At 44.5% G+C, this 17,198-nt stretch overlaps 1 pseudogene; it reads right to left on the bottom strand.

Annotated features, from left to right (window-relative positions):
• Window positions 1-16,252: 16,252 nt before the first annotated feature.
• Window positions 16,253-16,352, bottom strand: LOC130035262 (uncharacterized; annotated as a pseudogene).
• Between the last annotated feature and the right edge of the window lie 846 nt (window positions 16,353-17,198).

Genomic DNA, 17,198 nt, shown 5'->3' with positions numbered 1-17,198 from the left:
ATGAAGTTGTACATATTTTTTCTTTAAGCTGCCTTCAGTAAATAATTTCATAAATTTCAGTGTATTGAAAGAGTCAGTTTTTCCTATTCTCACGAAGCCCAGCCTGATCTTTGACATGCAGATTCCAGGCTCTGGCCCAGCTTAGTCTTTGGGATATAGATTTCAGGTGGGTCCAGTTTGTCTTTGGGATGCAAACCAAAGAAAGGTTTCAAGTTTCGGTTGTGTATTTTGTGTATTGTGTGTTGTGCATTGGCCTGCGGATACAAGGAAGCAATACATGCTTTGCCTGCCTCAATGTTCTTTCTGTAACTCCTTTTGATATCACCACTATATTGAACCCTTTAGAGTATGAACAGTAGGATGGTAATAAAAGGAGATTTCTGGACTCTCTACCTTTGTTACAGGTCTGAGAGAACCTGGGCTCTTCATGACATAAATTTCTTTTCCATTCCTTGTCTCAGCACCTCCGACTGAACAGGAACAGGAAAGGAAAAATGTGAGAACATGTAGCATGTCAAGATTGGTGTTTGGCTAAGAACATGCTCCCACCCCAAGCATGAGGTCTGACCCTGACAAGTGTTACACATCCATGTCCTCACAGAATGTCCACCTCAGAGGACCCTGCAGTCAGCACACTAAGCTTCTCCCCAACCCACCTAACTTATCCCTGGGTGTGTCAGGCCCGGGGATTCACAGGCCCCCTCATGAATAGAAGATTGGGTGGCCTGATTAGGGCTTCCCTCTCACAATCCCTTCCCAGGCTCAAGCTGAGTAGATCCCAGTGGCACCCTCAGCCACTTCCTCTGGGGCTAACAGCCATGAATGAACTTTACCTCAGAACTTCTCGACAAATCTGGTGTGTATTGCAGGCTTGGGGATAGACAGCTGGGTCATTTCTCTGCCCAGCTCCCAGTGACACAGAATACTGCCATGGCCCCCAACATCAGGGTTCAGGGAACTCAGGTGAACAAGTACAGGAGGCACCCAGATGTGGGAGGCAGCAGGAGCAGGGCTGTCTCAGGAATCCCTAGGAGGTCCTCACCTGTCTGGCAGGACAGCATGGGCCCATCTGCTGTGTCCTGCCAGCTGCCCACTTGAGAAATAACCAGATGAGGTCCTTATACCTCCTCCAGAAAGAGCCCGGGCATGGTTCTTTCTCTCCACTCAGCAAGGAGTCCTAGGAATCCATGCAATTAGCTTCCTTACAGTTAAAACTCAGTCAGTAGCAATGCAAAGTGAGACTGAGCCAGCCCGTGTGGCCACAGTGCCTGCCAGCGGCCAAGCCATAAACACCTGTGGACATATATCAGAGTGGTTGTGGGCAACGGCAGCGTGGGCCTGGGGCTCAGAGAGGCCTGGGCTCAGAATAAGCCCCTCCCATGGACCCCTGGACAGGTTGTCCCCAGGCTCAATGCCTGCTTTTGTCCTTGCTCTTTGTCCCCCAACCCCAAGGCTCTGTGGGCAGCTGGCAGGCCAAAGGCACCTTTAGCAGGAATTCAGTCTGCTTCCCACACACATTGAGAAAAAAACTAGTCCATAATTTTGGGGGCATATAATAATGACTTTTTGTAGGAAGTGCTGCCTTTTATTCGAGTTCTCCACTCCAGTTCACTGAGCTGAGTGGTCCCTGACACACCTTTCTCTTACTGTTCTGTGAGTCATGAGCTCCCAATCCAGCTGGCACAGGAGGCGCTGAGAAGGACCTGGTCACTGACACGGAAGTGAGAATTTAATTGGCATTGGTTTTAAGAGTCTGCTTTACTTACAACAGAGCTGACATGCTTGTAGACACTTGGAGGCTTTCACCTTAGATTTTTGTGCAAATAGGAATAATTTTTTTTACCATTTACTATTTCCATTCCCCTGACTTTTACATTTTATTGGCTTTTCCCATCTCTTCCAATATTTATATAGTGTCCCCCCCAGACCCCCCACACACCTTATCTTTGTTGCTGTTGTGACAAGAGGTCAAGCCATGGAGTATATCAGAGTATAAATCATGTCTTTGCTCTCTCTGTACTTCTTGCACCAGCAAAAATTCTTTTAGACTCAAGATATACCTTATCTTGATGTATGGTTGGTCTGAAATCACCACCCTGTAACTGTAACGGGAAAGTTAGGAGCAGAAGCAGGTCACTTAAGGCAGGACCTCTGGGTAGCCCATTCTAAGAGCTGGACAAAGATGAACTAAGTCATAAATCATAAAATTATGACCAGAAGAGAACAGAAGAGTCAGACTGATCTAGTTACCTGAGTAGGAACAGGACAGGGCCATAGAAACAGTTAGTAAATGTCTATATAGAACTTAAAACAAAATTATTAACCACAAGATGCTTAGGAGCAGGGACCCACTGAAAGTCTAATGACTTTCCTGCCTTGGCATAATGGTGTGGTGTGACTGATCTGGAATTTCCATTCCTTGGACCTTTCTTTTTCTTCTGTTCCATGCTTTTATTGTGCTACCAGAAAATTGCCCATAAATTGCTCTTCTACCCTTGTTAACCTGTCAGTTAACCTGCAAGCATTCGAACTCGGGACATGGCTTTCGCCATGCAAATGCCCCAGGCATCCTCTAGGACGCTGGGGCAAAAGTAGCCTTGAGCCTCTTCCTCTTCATCCTCAACGCCCTGCCGGTCTTCTTCCCATCCCAGGTCAGTAACACGCCAGCATTTGAACCCGGGACTTGGCTTTCACCATGCAAGTGCCCCAAGCATCCTCTAGGACCTGGGACAAAAGCAGCCCTGAGCCTCTTCCTCTTCATTCTGAACACCCGCCCCGCCCTCCCAGTCTTCTTCACCTCCCAGCTAGTACCCCACCCACAGACCAGGTTCCTGTGGGGGCGTGGCCTCTTTAGAAATGGGCGTGGTTTCTGCAGAAGTGGGTGTGGCCTAATTTCCGGTAGGCCACCGCTCATCTGGCTGCAGTTAGTTTACTCATACCAAGAAATCTAGTGTAACATCTCAGTTCCTATACCTACACACCAACATGAAGAAACAATGCAAATTCCCATCACGTGGGGACAGAGATGAAAAGAGTCCGGAAACCCCAGTAGGTGCTACTCACCTAAAAGGACCTCTCTGAGATAGAATTCAGATATGAAGTCATGAAGATGTTGAATGAACTCAATGAAACAGAGATATCCAGTAACATGACAGAAAAAACCGACAAATTGCGGGAAGAAATGAGAGCAGAAATGTCACGAATAAAAGACTCTGTAGATGAAATAAAAAACTCAGTGTGTGCCCTCAACAGTAGAATGACCACAGCTGAGGACAGAATCAGTGAGCTGGAAGATCAGCTGCATCAAGCCAACAGACAACAACAAACAATGGCAAGAGACCTCAAAATACCTCTAGAGTGAATCAGAGTCCTAGGAGATGATTCCAAGAGGAACAACATTAGAATCATTGGACTACCAGAAACTCAGGGAAACAATCCCAATGAAAAAGCCATGATTAAACAAATCATTGTTGAAAAATTCCCAGAGCTGAACAGTGCAGCCATTCAGATTCAAGGAGCCAGAAAGGTGCCAGCTAAAAGAGACCCTAACAAAAACACTCCAAGATATATCAAAATTAGAATGACCAATGCGGCCGATAGAGACACAATACTGCAAGCAGCAAGGGAAAAGAAGGAAATCACATAAAAAGGAGCACCCCTTAGATTCACAGCAGACCTATCAGAGGAAACCCTGCAAGACCGAAGGCAATGACGAGATATAGTGAAAAACTCCCTGAAATGAATGCTTCAAAAGAATACTCTATCCGGCTAAAATCTCATTCAAACTCAAAGGAACTATACACTATTTTCTGGATAAACAGCAGCTCAGGAACATCATAGACTCAAAGCCAAACCTAAAAGAAGGGCTAAAGGGACTACTATAAGACAAGACAAACCCTACAAGCAAAACAAACTCTTACAGAAAGATGACACAAAACCCCATAACAATAATCTCTCTCAACATCAATGGTCTAAATTCACCAATTAAGAGATACAGAGTGGCAAAATGGATTCAGAGACCGAACCCAACATTCTGCTGCCTAAAAGAAACTCATCTCAATAGTCAGAACAAACACAGGCTCAAAGTTAAAGGATGGAAAACAATCCTGCAAGCAAACAGCACCCTCAAAAAAGCTGGGGTGGCCATACTAGTCTCCGACAACATTAATTTCACATTGAAAAAGATTAGAAGGGAAAGCAAAGGTTATTTTATATTCATCAAGGTATACGTACAACAGGAAGAAATCACACTCTTAAATGTATACGCACCTAGTGAGGGAACAGCTAAATATTTAAAACAACTGCTAACAGATTTTAAAGAGGACATTCCTAGCAACACAATAGTAGCTGAAGACTTCAACATTGCCTTATCCCCTCTGGATAGATCAACAGGAACAAAATTCCACAAGGAAACATTGGCTTTGAAAGAAGAAATAGAAGAGAGAGGACCTACACAGGGCGTTACACCCCAAAAAGAAAGAGTACATATTCTTCACCAATGCACATGGAACATTTTCCAAAATAGACTATGTGCTACAACACAAAACATACCTCAATAGAATCAGGAAGATAGAAATAATATCAACAAACCTTTCAGACCACAATGCACTGAGAACAGAAGTGAATCACACACAGACACAGAGAACCAAATCAAACACCTGGAAATTAAACAACTCAATGTTGAACAACGAGTGGGTCAGGAAGGAAGTCAAGGACGAAATCAAAAGATACCTGGAAACAAATGAAAATGAAGAAATGAGCTACCAGAATCTATGGGATGCAGCGAAAGCTGCGTTAAGGGGAAAATTTGTATCTCTGCAAGCATTTCTCAGGAAGGAAGAAAGGGCACACATAAACAACTTGAATTCACAGCTCAAGATCTTTAAAAGGATCAACAAAAGGAGCCTAAATCAGGCAGAAGGAAAGAGATCATAAAACTTAGAGCAGAAATCAATGACATGGAAACAGAAGAAACAATCTGAAAGATCAATGAAACCAAGAGCAGGTTCTTCGAGAAAATAAATAAGATAGATAAACCACTAGCAACACTCACAAAGAAACAGAGAGAGATCCCAAATAAACCTAATCAGAAATGAGAAGGGGGATATCACAACAGAAACCAAAGAAATTCAAAAGATCATCAGAGATTACTTTGAAAGTCTGTATGCCACGAAAGAAGAGAACCTAGAAGAAATGGATAAATTCCTGGATTCGTATAATCTCCCAAGGCTGAATCAAGAAGATCTAGAGTACCTTAATACACCTATTAACATCAAGGAAATTGAAACTGTAATCAAAAGCCTTCCCCAAAACAAAAGCCCAGGTCCAGATGGATTCACTAGCGAATTTTCCCAAACATTTAAAGAGGATCTTTTGCCAGTTCTTCTCAAGCTTTTCCAGGAAATTGAAGAAACAGAAACTCTCCCAAACAGTTTCTATATATTCCAGAGAGGCAAAAATGTATAGTCGAAGTGATGTCTGCAATTGTTTGTTCATTGAAGCACTGTTTATAATAGCTAGAATCTGGAAAAAACCTGAGTGCCCGAGAACAGATGACTGGTTAAAGAAACTTTGGCACATCTACACAATGGAGTACTATGTAGCTGTTAGAAAAGATGAAGTCATGAATTTTATATACAAGTGGTACTACATGAAAAGTATCATGCTATGCAAAATGAGTCAGAAAGAGAGGGACAGACATAGAAAGATTGCATTCATCTGGGTAACATAAAGTAACAAAATAGGAGATCAACATTCAAGAATAGCAGAGTAGCAGGTTTTAAGTACCAGGAGGTTTAATCCATGGCTTGAAGGCCAGCCGCACATGTTGGGGGAAAAGGCAGCTCAGATAGAGAAGGAAGCACCAAATAAAGGGTATTGGGAGGGTCCTCCCGGGATGGGAGACGCGTGCTGAGAGTAGTCTATAGGCCAAACATGACTGCCACTCAATGCCATTTTGCAAACGACAGCACCCAAAAGGAGAGAGAGAACAAGGGGGAATTTCTGCCACAGAGGCAGGGTGGGATGGGGGGGCGGAGGCTGAGAGGGATACTGGGATCAATGGTGGTGGAGAATGGGCACTGGTGGAGGGATGGGTATTTGATCAATGTATAACTGAAACCCAAGCACAAAATTTTTTAAAATATACAACTGTACCTCATGGTGTTGCACTAATAAAAATCTAAATAATAAAAAAAGACTCAGTGAGTTTGATTAAACAAACTTCAATACAATGAAGTGACTCACACGGTTATATGCTCACACACGTGGCTGTGAGGCTGTTCACTTTTAATCATGCTTGAGCACACTTGGTTGCAGTGCACTGAAGATCATACTTATTGTGACCTTGGGGGATAATAAGTGACTGACCTGCATGTATGTTGCATGTAGGGTTCCAGGGATCACACTCAGAGTCATATGCCTGGAAGGCAGGTGCTGTTCCACTGAGCAACTGACCTGAAACTCTTTATACGGCTTTTATTTCAATCTGTTAATTCACTGGCTGGGGCTTTTTGGAAAGGAATCAGAAAAAGCAGTGGGAGATATTCTCATTCATATTTTAGAAGGGAAGATTCAGTTTCTTGCCGGTTTGTCTTGTTAATTTTTTCTTTTTTAAATTTCAGGGTAATTTTATTTTTACAGAAATTCAAGTGGAAAGAACAGAGGTCCTCACCCTCTTCCTGTGTATAAAGTTTCTATTTTGTTAAAGTCTAGAATTAGTGCGGTTCCAGCAGACAGACCAATAGAAACATGTTTCTGCCAACCTCTGCATTAGGATTCAGTATGTCATGCATATTTTGGGGTGGGGCCACACCTGGATGTACTTAGGGCTTATTCCTGGCTTTGTAGTAAGGGATCATGGCTGGTGGGTTTGGGGGACGACATAGAGTGCTGTGGATTGAACCCTGGTGGATCATATGCAAGGCACATGCCCCACCTGCTCTGCTACGGCTTTGCCCCCTCCACCCCTGTTCTATGGGATTTGGCAGATGTGCAATCTAAACACTCCTATGATCTTAGTGCTAAATGCCACCTTCACAGACATATTTTTCTCACAACACAAGTCAATTGCATAAAATGGCATTCTGAACTCCACGTGACAACAATACAAAGTTATTTAGGACTTTGGGATGGATGGGGGCAGGAACAACTAACTAAAGACAGGCCCAGGAGACAGGCTAACAGTTGACAAAGAGGAGAAGCGATCTGAAGAGTTTCCTCCACAATGAGACATTCATGCACAGTCAAGGACTTTTCTGGGCGATGGTCCTAGCCTGTCCTCATTGGAGAAGATTTTAGGAACAAGGAACAAGGGTGTTATCCAGAAGACAGCAAACTCCAGTACAACAAAGTGATTCAATTTGTTGTGTGCTCACAAATGTGGCTGTTGGGCTGCCGCAGATATGTGCAATTGATGCTCAAATTTTTAACATGTTCCAGGTCCACCTGCTAATTTTTATTTCAAACAGTCTTTGCTGAGATACACAGAAAAAATAAAGACACACAGACAGGTCTCTACCTGTGCTTGCCTATTCTGTATCTGCTGGTATTGAAACCGCAAGTCACTCTAGTGCCTCCACCTCCGTCTGCACCAGTGTGTGGTGGGGAGATGATTCTTCCTCTTAGTGACCCTCACACTTTTATTAGCTTGGTTCATGCTAATCTTAATATGCACAACAATTTTATTAGTTGGATAATTAGAATCTTTGTTTTATATAGAAGAGTTTCACTGCCCTAAAAACTCCTTACCCTTTTATATTGCTTTGTTTCTTTCATTTAATAATATGCTTTCATGATTATTCTCTCTTTTTTCCATGACTTGATCATTCATTAGCTTTCCATCAATAAATAATATTCATTATTTAGATGTACTTTACCATTTATTTATCTATTCACTTCCTGAAGGTCAGGTTGGCTGCTTCCATGTTTTGACAATTAAGAATAAAGGTACAACATGCCTCACTGTGGGGAATTTTGTGCAGACTTGAGACTTCAATTCATTTTCTTGAATCCTGTTGTCTTCTAAAGTGGCAATGCTATTTTGCGTTACCACCAGCAATGAAGAGGAATTCATATCCTCATCAGCATTTGGTATTGCTAATAATTTGACTTTTCACCTTTCCAGTAGGTCTATAGTGATGTTTCATTATTATATTAATTAAAAATTCTCTGAAGGCTATATTACAGCCTCTATAGTTTAGATTTTACAGCTGTTTAATGAGTCAGTCAAATGAGAGACAGTGACATGTCAAGAAAGACCTTTATTGGTAACAAGCTTGGAGGTTGGAAGCCAGTACACGCAGAGCCATCTTGTCTGCATGGTAACAAGTAGGCATTTTTTTTATGTAGGAGTACTGCTACTTATAAAGCCACTGATTAGGCTGATTGAATTGGGCACGAACTCCACCTTACTTTTTTTCCCCATTTTTTATAATTTTGTTTATTGAATCACTGTGAGAGCAGTTACAAAGCTTTCGGGTTTAAGACTTGGTCATACAATGAAACACCTGTACCTTCACCAGTGCCCATTCTCCACCCCCCAAAACCCCAGTATGCCCCCATCAAACACCCTCCCCCTACCTGTGGGGCAGATGATTTCCACATTACTCTCTCTATACTTTGATTACATTCAATATTTTGACACAGACGTACCATTATTATTTGGGATTTTAACCCAACACTTAGATCTGCTGAAAAGGCAACAGTAGACAATTTGTTTTCTATTGCTGGTTATGAATAACATATGATGTCGTGTGACTGCAATAGAGGCTGTGTGATTTTGAAATTCCAAAATTTTAAAAATTAAATATTGAGGGATTTCTGACAAAACCTTCTGGGTTCTTAGATTTGTTCCTGAATCTCTGGGATCATGGTTGTTAAGCAGCTTGATCAGGGGCCAGAGAGGCAGTTTGTGTGCGATGACTCTGGGTCTCGTTGGGACAGGGAGGAAAGAGCCAGCTCCACCCCCATCCTGTGAGCCCGCATGTGTCTTGTCACTGAGTGCCTAAACCTGACTGTGCATGGCTCTGGAGGATGGCGGCCATTGATACGCCAAGGGGGAACAGGCAGAGGGACAGCACCCTTTTTCCCCTGGGGTGACACGGCAACAGTAACTTATTGCGGAGTCCAGACATATATCTGCCAAAAGCTGCTGGGTTCCAATATTTGTTTATGAGTCTCTGGGATTATGGCCATTAAGCAGCTTGATCAGGAGCCAGAGAGGCCTTTCATGGGCAAGGACTCAGGGTCTCATGGGGGTGGGGGGGAGGAAATGGCCAGCTCCACCCCCATCCCATATGGTGCTGTGTGTCTTGTCACTGTGGGCCCAAATCTGACTGTCCAGTGACCTCTGGAGGATGGCGGCCACCAGGCCACCAGGGGGAATAGGCCAAGGCACGAAACCTATTCCCACCAGGGGTGGCCCCACGCTGCTAACCTACTGCAGGGATCTGATGCATTTCTGCCAAAAGCTGCTGGGTTCCGAGATTTGTTTCTGAGTCTCTGGCATCATGGCCATAAAGCAGCTTGATCAGGAGCCAGAAATGCATTTTGTGGGCGGCAACTTGGGGTTGCGTTGGGATAGGGAGGAAAGGGCCGGCCCATCCCCATCCCGTGAGGCACCCCTGTGTCTCGTCACTGCGAGCCCAAACCTGACTGTCCAGTGACCTCTGGCGGATGGCGACCACTGAACTGCCAATGGGGAGCAGGCGGTGGGGTGGCCTGGCAACAGTAACTTACTGTGGAGTCCAAACACATTTCTGCCCAAAGCCGCTGAGTTTCGAGATTTTTTTCTGAGTCTCTGGGATCATGGCTGTTAAGCAGCTTGATCAAGAGCCAGAGAGGCCGTTCGTGGGCGGCGATTCCGGGTCACGTTGGGACAGGGAGAAAAGGGCCGGCTCACCCCCATCTGGTGAGGCCCTGTGTGTCTCATCACTGCAGGCCCAAACCTGACTGTCCAATGGCCTCTGGAAGATGGCGGCCACTGAGCCACCAAATGGAGCAGGCAGAGGGACAACACCCTTTCCCCCCTGAGGTGGTCAGGCGCCGGTAACTGTTTGCAGTTACTGGACGCATCTCTGCCAAAAGCCACTGGGTTCCAAGATTTGTTTCTGAGTCTTTGGGATCATGGCCGTTAAGCAATTTGATCAGGAACCAGAGAGGCCAAGCCTCCAATTATATAACTGAGCCAAAGGTGGTTTGTGGGTGTGTCTCCCACATACCTAACTTTTGCCTGTTTACTTTCTTGGTAAATTTTGCCTCAAATGTTTGGAGTCTGGCCAAAGGCACAGCAGCAATTTTGGGGTATCTAGAAGTCTGAAGACGCCATCAGGCTGCTGATGCACTCGCCTCATAGGTACAGATTGACCTGCTGGCAGCACCATACCCCCACAAGAAGGGATTTTTATAGAGTAGGAGCAGGCAAGAAACGGTGGGCTACAGACAAGGGGTGCCAGAGTGAACAACAACATCCCCTCATGGACTGGTCCCCTGAGATACATGCTGTTAAGCCACATAAAGTGTAGTACAGTTGGGGAAGAGTAAACTGAAGATAAACTGTCCTTTCTTTAAGGCCTTGGGGCAAGGTTGTGATAATAATGAACTTTGACCCTGTTTTAACTTGATGTTGAACAATTTTTCCCTATACTTATTTGCCACTTGAATCTATATTCTTTAATGAGAATATATATTCATATATTCATATCTTTTGCCCATTTTTTTTCAATAGTGGGGTTAGCACACCCATCAATGCTCGGGGTCTGTTCCTGGCTCTGTGCTCAGGAGTTCTCTAGCTCTGTTATGGGGACCATATTAATGTCAGGAATTGAAATGGGTGGCAGCCAAAAGTGCCCTCCATCTGATGTTTTCTCTCAGGCCCGTGTCTTGCCTATTTTTAAAGTGGGTTGATTGTTTTCTTATTTTTGAGTTTTGGGGGCTTTTCATATATATATTTTTTAATTTTGGGGCAGAGTCTGGCAAACTCCCCGTGGCGCACCCAATATGCCAAATACCAGTAACAATGATGGGTCTCATTCTCCTAAAGAGCCTTGAATATAATCTCAGGGCTAGGATGAAGGAGACGTTACTGGGGCCTGCTCGAGGCAATCGACGAATAACAGGATGATTTGTGATTCTGTGATTTGTGAATTTTGGGGCCACACCTAGCTCAGAGGCTACTCCTAGCTATATGCTTGGGACTTGTTCCCAGTGGTGCTCAGGGGATGGTATTGGGAATCAGATTGGGCCTTGGGTATGTAAACCATGTGCTCTAACCTATTGAGCTATGTTTCTGCCTTTATTAGTATGTTTTGCATACATGTTGACTTTGTAAAAAATATGTATATCTTTTACGATGATCTTATCCCATTTGTGTAGCCTATCTTTTAAAATCTCATGTTCTTTACACTGAAGATGTCTTCAAGTTGTTGATTTTTTTCAGTTTTCTGATGAGGTCAGGCGTAATGACTTGTAGGTTCTGGACCCAAGTTCAATGTGTATATCAGTGTGAGGGTGGGGGCCCCACACTGGCAAGCAAGTGTTGTGTAAGAGTAGGGTGCCCTATTAGTCCCTGTTAGTTCTGACACAGCCTAGGCAGTGGTGTTATCTGATCCCTGGGGAGGTTCTACCTAGTTGTTGCCTTCTTCTCCAGGCTTCAGGCTCCAGTTACAAGCCCAGGATTAGCACTTGGGTTAATAACCATGGTTGGTGGTGTAAAAGGAGACTAAACTCTAATAACAATAACGAGGAAGGGGGGGCAGCGGTTTCCATGGTAACTAGCTCCTGTCTCAAGCACAGTTCAAAGACTCTTCATTAGCATAACAAAGGGCGGTTTAAGTACTCTGTTCCTGGTGGAAATTCAAGGATTTTAAGCATTTTCTACCAGAAATTAAAATGGATACAAAATTTGTATTTCTTATTATTGTCAAAAACAAGATTTAATTGAATTAATTCGAAAATCTAATCAGTCTCAAATAGTTAAAAAAGTAAGCAGCATTCCAGCTACCTAGTATAAAATTACTCAGGGGAGAAATCGGATGTTTTATATTGAGAAAGAAGGTGGGACAAGATTATTAGCAAAACAAAAGAAATATTGTTTCAGAAAAAAAATAAAGAAAAGGAAAAAGTTTCTTTCCCTTGGGGGAAGGCAACTGGATCCTATTAAGCGATTACCTTCTTGGTTACTGACCAAGAAATTCGAAATTGAATCCTTTTCTGTTCTCCCTTTGGGTAGTAGGTGGAAAGATAACCAGGGCTCTATTCCTGGACATCAATCTGGTCCCCTGAGCACAGTCAGGAGTAACCCAAGCTCTAAGCTGCCAATAGCTCTCAAGCACCTGTGAGTGGTGGCCTCAAATCTAAATAAATTAATGAGCAACAGTAACAAAACTCAAATAATTTCTATTTTTGGAAATTGTTGAAGTTACAGTTAGGTTAGGTATTAAATATTGGTGGGGCCAGTCATAATGATCCAATGAATGTAGATTGTTTTTTTTTAATATTTTAAATCAAAATATCCCTTCACCACTTCTTGACTGCCAAACCACAAAACTGCCACTCTCAGCTCTCTTTTTATAGATCCCTTTACTTACAGTCATAACTTGCCATCTATCCTAATTTTCATTACTGATATATACGTATAGGGAATCAGGGACGCTGTCTCATTTGCCAAGGTGTCAAAAATCAGATGGGCTGGTCACGTAATGAGATTTAAAGACGACCGCTGGACTAGAGCTGTTACCCACTGGATTCCACGGGATGTCAAAAGACCGCGTGGCCGCCCACCTACCAGATGGTCAGACTTCTTCGTCAAGATCATGAACGATCGGTTTGAGGCTCTTCATGTTCCCGGAGGGAACAGATGCCATTGGGCTACACTAGCACGCGACAGGGACAAATGGAGACGTTACTGGCGCCCGCTCGAGCAAATCGACTAACGGGAAGTTAAGTGATTAAGTGAAGTGATACAGGTTTTCTTATTTTGTTTGTTTATATGGTAAATTACATTGGTTGCTTTTCAAATGTTGAACCAGACTTTTGGGTAAGTTCTGTTACCTACAATGCTGTATATTGTTGCTGGGTTTGGGTTTCAAATGTGTTTACAATAGCTATGACCATGTCCACAGAGTAATTTGTAGACCTATTATCTTTTTTATTTTTTTTATTAGTGAGACACCATGAGGTACAATTGTAGACTTACAAATTTTTGTGCTTGGGTTTCAATTGTGCAATGATCAAGTATCCATCCCTCCACCAGTGCCCATTTCCCACCACCACGGATCCCAGTATCCCTCCCACCCCCCACCCCCCCATCCCACCCTGCCTCTGTGGCAGGGCATTCCCTTTTGTTCTCTCTCTCCTTTTGGGTGTTGTGGTTTGCAAAAGAGGCAATGGGTGGCAATCATGTTTGGTCTATAGTCTACTTTCAGCATGCTTCTCCCATCCTGGGAGGATCCTCCCAACACCCTTTATTCAGTGCTCCCTTCTCTATCTGGGCTGCCTTTTCCCCTAGCATGTGTGGCTGGCCTCCAAGCCATGGAACAAAATTCCTGGTACTAATCTCGGTCATTATATTGCGTTTTTTTGTTCATGATATTATTGCAATGCTGATCGTTGGGACTGGAGAGGGGTGTGTGGGTTTGTGAAAGAGTTCACGGAGAGAATTATAAACAGAAGGATCATTTATTAGGGAACAAGGATTCTCGTAAAGAAGTGAGAGTGAGAGACACATTTTCTGGTTTATAAGCCCTTCTGCATAAGCCACCCCAGCCTCTCCATGTGGAAGGTCATCCATGTGACTTGGGCTTGGGAGGAAGTTTTGGGACAGTCTCTTAGTGCTCAAAGGATCCTCATTAGTTCCATATTTTGCTGAACTGCTGTACATTAGATTATGAAGCTGTCGTCCTGCACCCAGATTTGCCCACTGCTGAGACAACCTGAGGACACACATGGGACTTGGTAAAAGTTGCCAGTAAGAGCCACTAAACATGAAATTTTCTCTTGAAAATATTTTTAATTTCATGTTTCTCAACTTTATATAGAATAATTAATATTACTTATTTTTAGTGAATTTTGGTAGTTTGTGTGCTTCTTTTTTTTCCAGAGGTAGGGGTTGGAGGGGGGACCTGTGTATACTCCTGTCTCTTCTGCACTCGGGAATCGCTCCTGGTGTGGCTGGGGGTGGGGGTGGGGGGGTTGTAGTGGCGAGTGTTCAAATGCGGGTCACAAGGTGCAAGACAAGTGCCTTCCCTGCTGTATTGTCTCTCTGGCCTTGTGTCTTTTACGAAGACACTCCTTCTAAGGGTCTTATTTATTAGCATGCATTACTCATTGGACACCCTCTGGGTCTTTCCATGTTTATGAGATCAGCAGTGATGTCCTGTCTTTCATTCCTCATGCTGTACAGCAGAACCGGCCAAGTCCTGGGTCCTTAGAATCCGCACGTGACAACAGAGCAGGACACACCTGGGGGCTGCAGATTATAGCTCTTCCTCTGACGCCCCCGTGGGCTGCCCCAGGCACCTTCTTCACCACATCCAAGGGAAAAACTCCAAGTGCTCCCTGTGCAGCCCAACCCACGGGCGTCTCCATCTCACAGCACTGCCAGCAGTCTGATGTCCATGCCTGTTTACCAATCCTGACAGTAGGTTTTGCCCTCCACCTCTCACTGACCAAGGGAACCAGTGCTATGTCCTGGGAAGGGAGTTTCGCTCACATATTGACCAGATCAGACGCGAGGCTGCAAACGCAAGTTGGTCCTTTTATCGATAGCTGGAGCCAGGGTCCAAGTCTCATCCAACACAATGGAGTCTTGACAAGGACTCCGACTCCGAATTTTAAGCAGCTTATATAGGGTTTGGTTACATAACAGCATTTTTCTAGGAACTGGCAGTATGTTTCCAATTCTGGTTCCAGTCCGGTCCTATGACTCCAGGGACCATCAGTATGTTCCAATTCTTGGTGTCTGTCCAGTCTCGTGACTCGTCTCCATTGTCCCTCTCTACTTGGCTGAGCACCACTGCATACCCCTTACTCTGATGGGCTGCTGCCACGGGGTGGTTTATCTGCCCAGGGTGATGTTGTTTTCTGAGAAGTCCAGACTTTCTGATGGGGAAAACCGAGAATTAGGTTTGCTGAGTTTCAGTCTTAGAGTGGAGCCTGTCAAGTGGACTACACCACTGCAGGACCCGGCACTAACATATTATTTATCTCCGCCCTCAGCTGCTTCCGCTGTCTGATAGGTTATAGCTATGCATTCACAATTTTAAATAATCGATTAGATTATGGAGCGACATTGGGGCTGGATCAATAGCATAGCCGGTAGGGCATTTGCCTTGCATGCAGTCGACCTGGGTTTGATTCCTCTGCCCCTCTCAGAGAGCCCGGAAAGCTACCGAGAGTATTCCGCCCACACGGCAAAGCCTGGCAAGCTACCCGTGAGGTATTTGATATGCCAAAAACAGTAACAAGAAGTCTCACAATGGAGACGTTACTGGTGCCCGCTCGAGAAAATCGATGAACAACGGGAGGACAGTGGAAACTCAGATTCTTTGACTTTACAGAGGCAGACACTCACAAGAGATCAGAACTCTGCTTACTCAGGTATTCGAGGGAGGTGATTTGGTTGTACTTGGGAGTGAGTGGGTTTGTGCCCAAGCACAAGGTAAGACAGGCCAGTATCCTGGCAGACTTGTGGAAGGAAGGTAGCTTCTGGGTCTTGACCTTTAATATGGGATTTGAAAATGTCTGTCCAACCCCGTAGTGTCATCCTGGTTGCCAGGAAACACACTTGGGTCCGGAACCTCCAGTTCAGTGTGCAAGCCTGTTTGGGGTTTCTGCACAAGGTACTGAGGGTAACAGAGGGTAGCAGGTGGCACATACCAATAGTTGATAACAGCATACGTCCCACTGAGCATGGGGAAGCGCTCATCATTGCCCTGTCCAAAGGCCAGTTAGCAGAGGAGTTAGTCGCTCCCACCCCCTTCTGGGGATGAGGATTTTATAACTAAAAAGACTGGTGTGCTTGCATTTAGGAGTTTGTAGGCTGAGTCATTTTTACTTGAGGCAAGTTCTCAGAGGGACTTAAGTGTTGGATTCTTGATTGGTGTCAGGGGCTATATCCAATCTTTAGTTTGTCCCTTTGTAAGCCACCGAGAATTAAGGGGTCCATCTCATTCTTCAACACTCTTAGAACCTCTCTGTCCTGCTGGCCTTTGCACTGTCTCCTGTTCCTTTTTGTTCCGCTACTAGTTTTTTTTTTTATATGGAATGCTTCACGAATTTGCGTGTCATCCTTGCACAGGGGCCATGCTAATCTTCTCTGTATCATTTAATATATGTGCTGCCGATGCGAGCACCGGCTACTAGTTTTAATGCTAAACCAGGTAGTTATGGTTGGGAGGAAAGCGCAAACAGCACGGTCTATGGAACCCCACCCCAGGCTAGTTGTGCAGACCCTAGAGATAGAGGCTGCCTGACTCTATCATTTCAAAGTTTCCAAGAAGCAGATGCCATCCCAAGGATTTGTCAACACTGCGCAGCCAGACTGCCTTAGATGTGGTCTTCTCAGCCCTGACCCACTACCCAGTTTTTATTGGAACTTACTTTCCCAACCAGGCCTATGTAAATCCTACTCCCATCTGGAAGCAAGTGCTTTGGGGGGGAAACCATAAATCTGTCGTCTCTTAGATTGCCAGCACCTTACTAAACTTGATTATGCATGCCTAATCTCTTGAGCCTTTTGAGCAATGAGCACTTGAACTGGGATTGGTAAGATCAATTTTGTCTAGCACTGTAGCACTGTCCTCCCGTTGTTCATCGATTTTCTCCAACAGGCACCAGTAACGTCTCCGTTGTGAGACTTGTTGTTACTGTTTTTGGCATGTCAAATATGTCACGGGAAGGTTGCCAGGCTCTGCCATTTGGGCGGAATACTCTTAGTAGTTTGCCGGGCACTCCAGAGGGGTGGAAGAATTGAACCCAGGTCGGCTGCGTGCAAGGCAAACGCCTTACCCGCTATATCATCATTCCTCTTGGTATTTTTCTTGGATTGGATGTCGGTGAACCCCAAGGGTGACTTATGTGAAGCGTGGAGGAGAAAGACTATCACTTTCTTCCCATCCGTCTCTGCCACCCGGGACCCAGGGTTACTGGGTTCTTGTCTCACCTCGCAGAAAGGAATTTCAGGACTAGACAAGCAGTGA

This window comes from Sorex fumeus, unplaced genomic scaffold (genome assembly GCF_029834395.1).
Source record: "Sorex fumeus unplaced genomic scaffold, SorFum_2.1 ptg000001l, whole genome shotgun sequence".
Taxonomy (NCBI): domain Eukaryota; kingdom Metazoa; phylum Chordata; class Mammalia; order Eulipotyphla; family Soricidae; genus Sorex; species Sorex fumeus.
The sequence above is the reverse complement of the archived record's forward strand: the minus strand, read 5'-3'. Positions and strand labels throughout refer to the sequence as shown.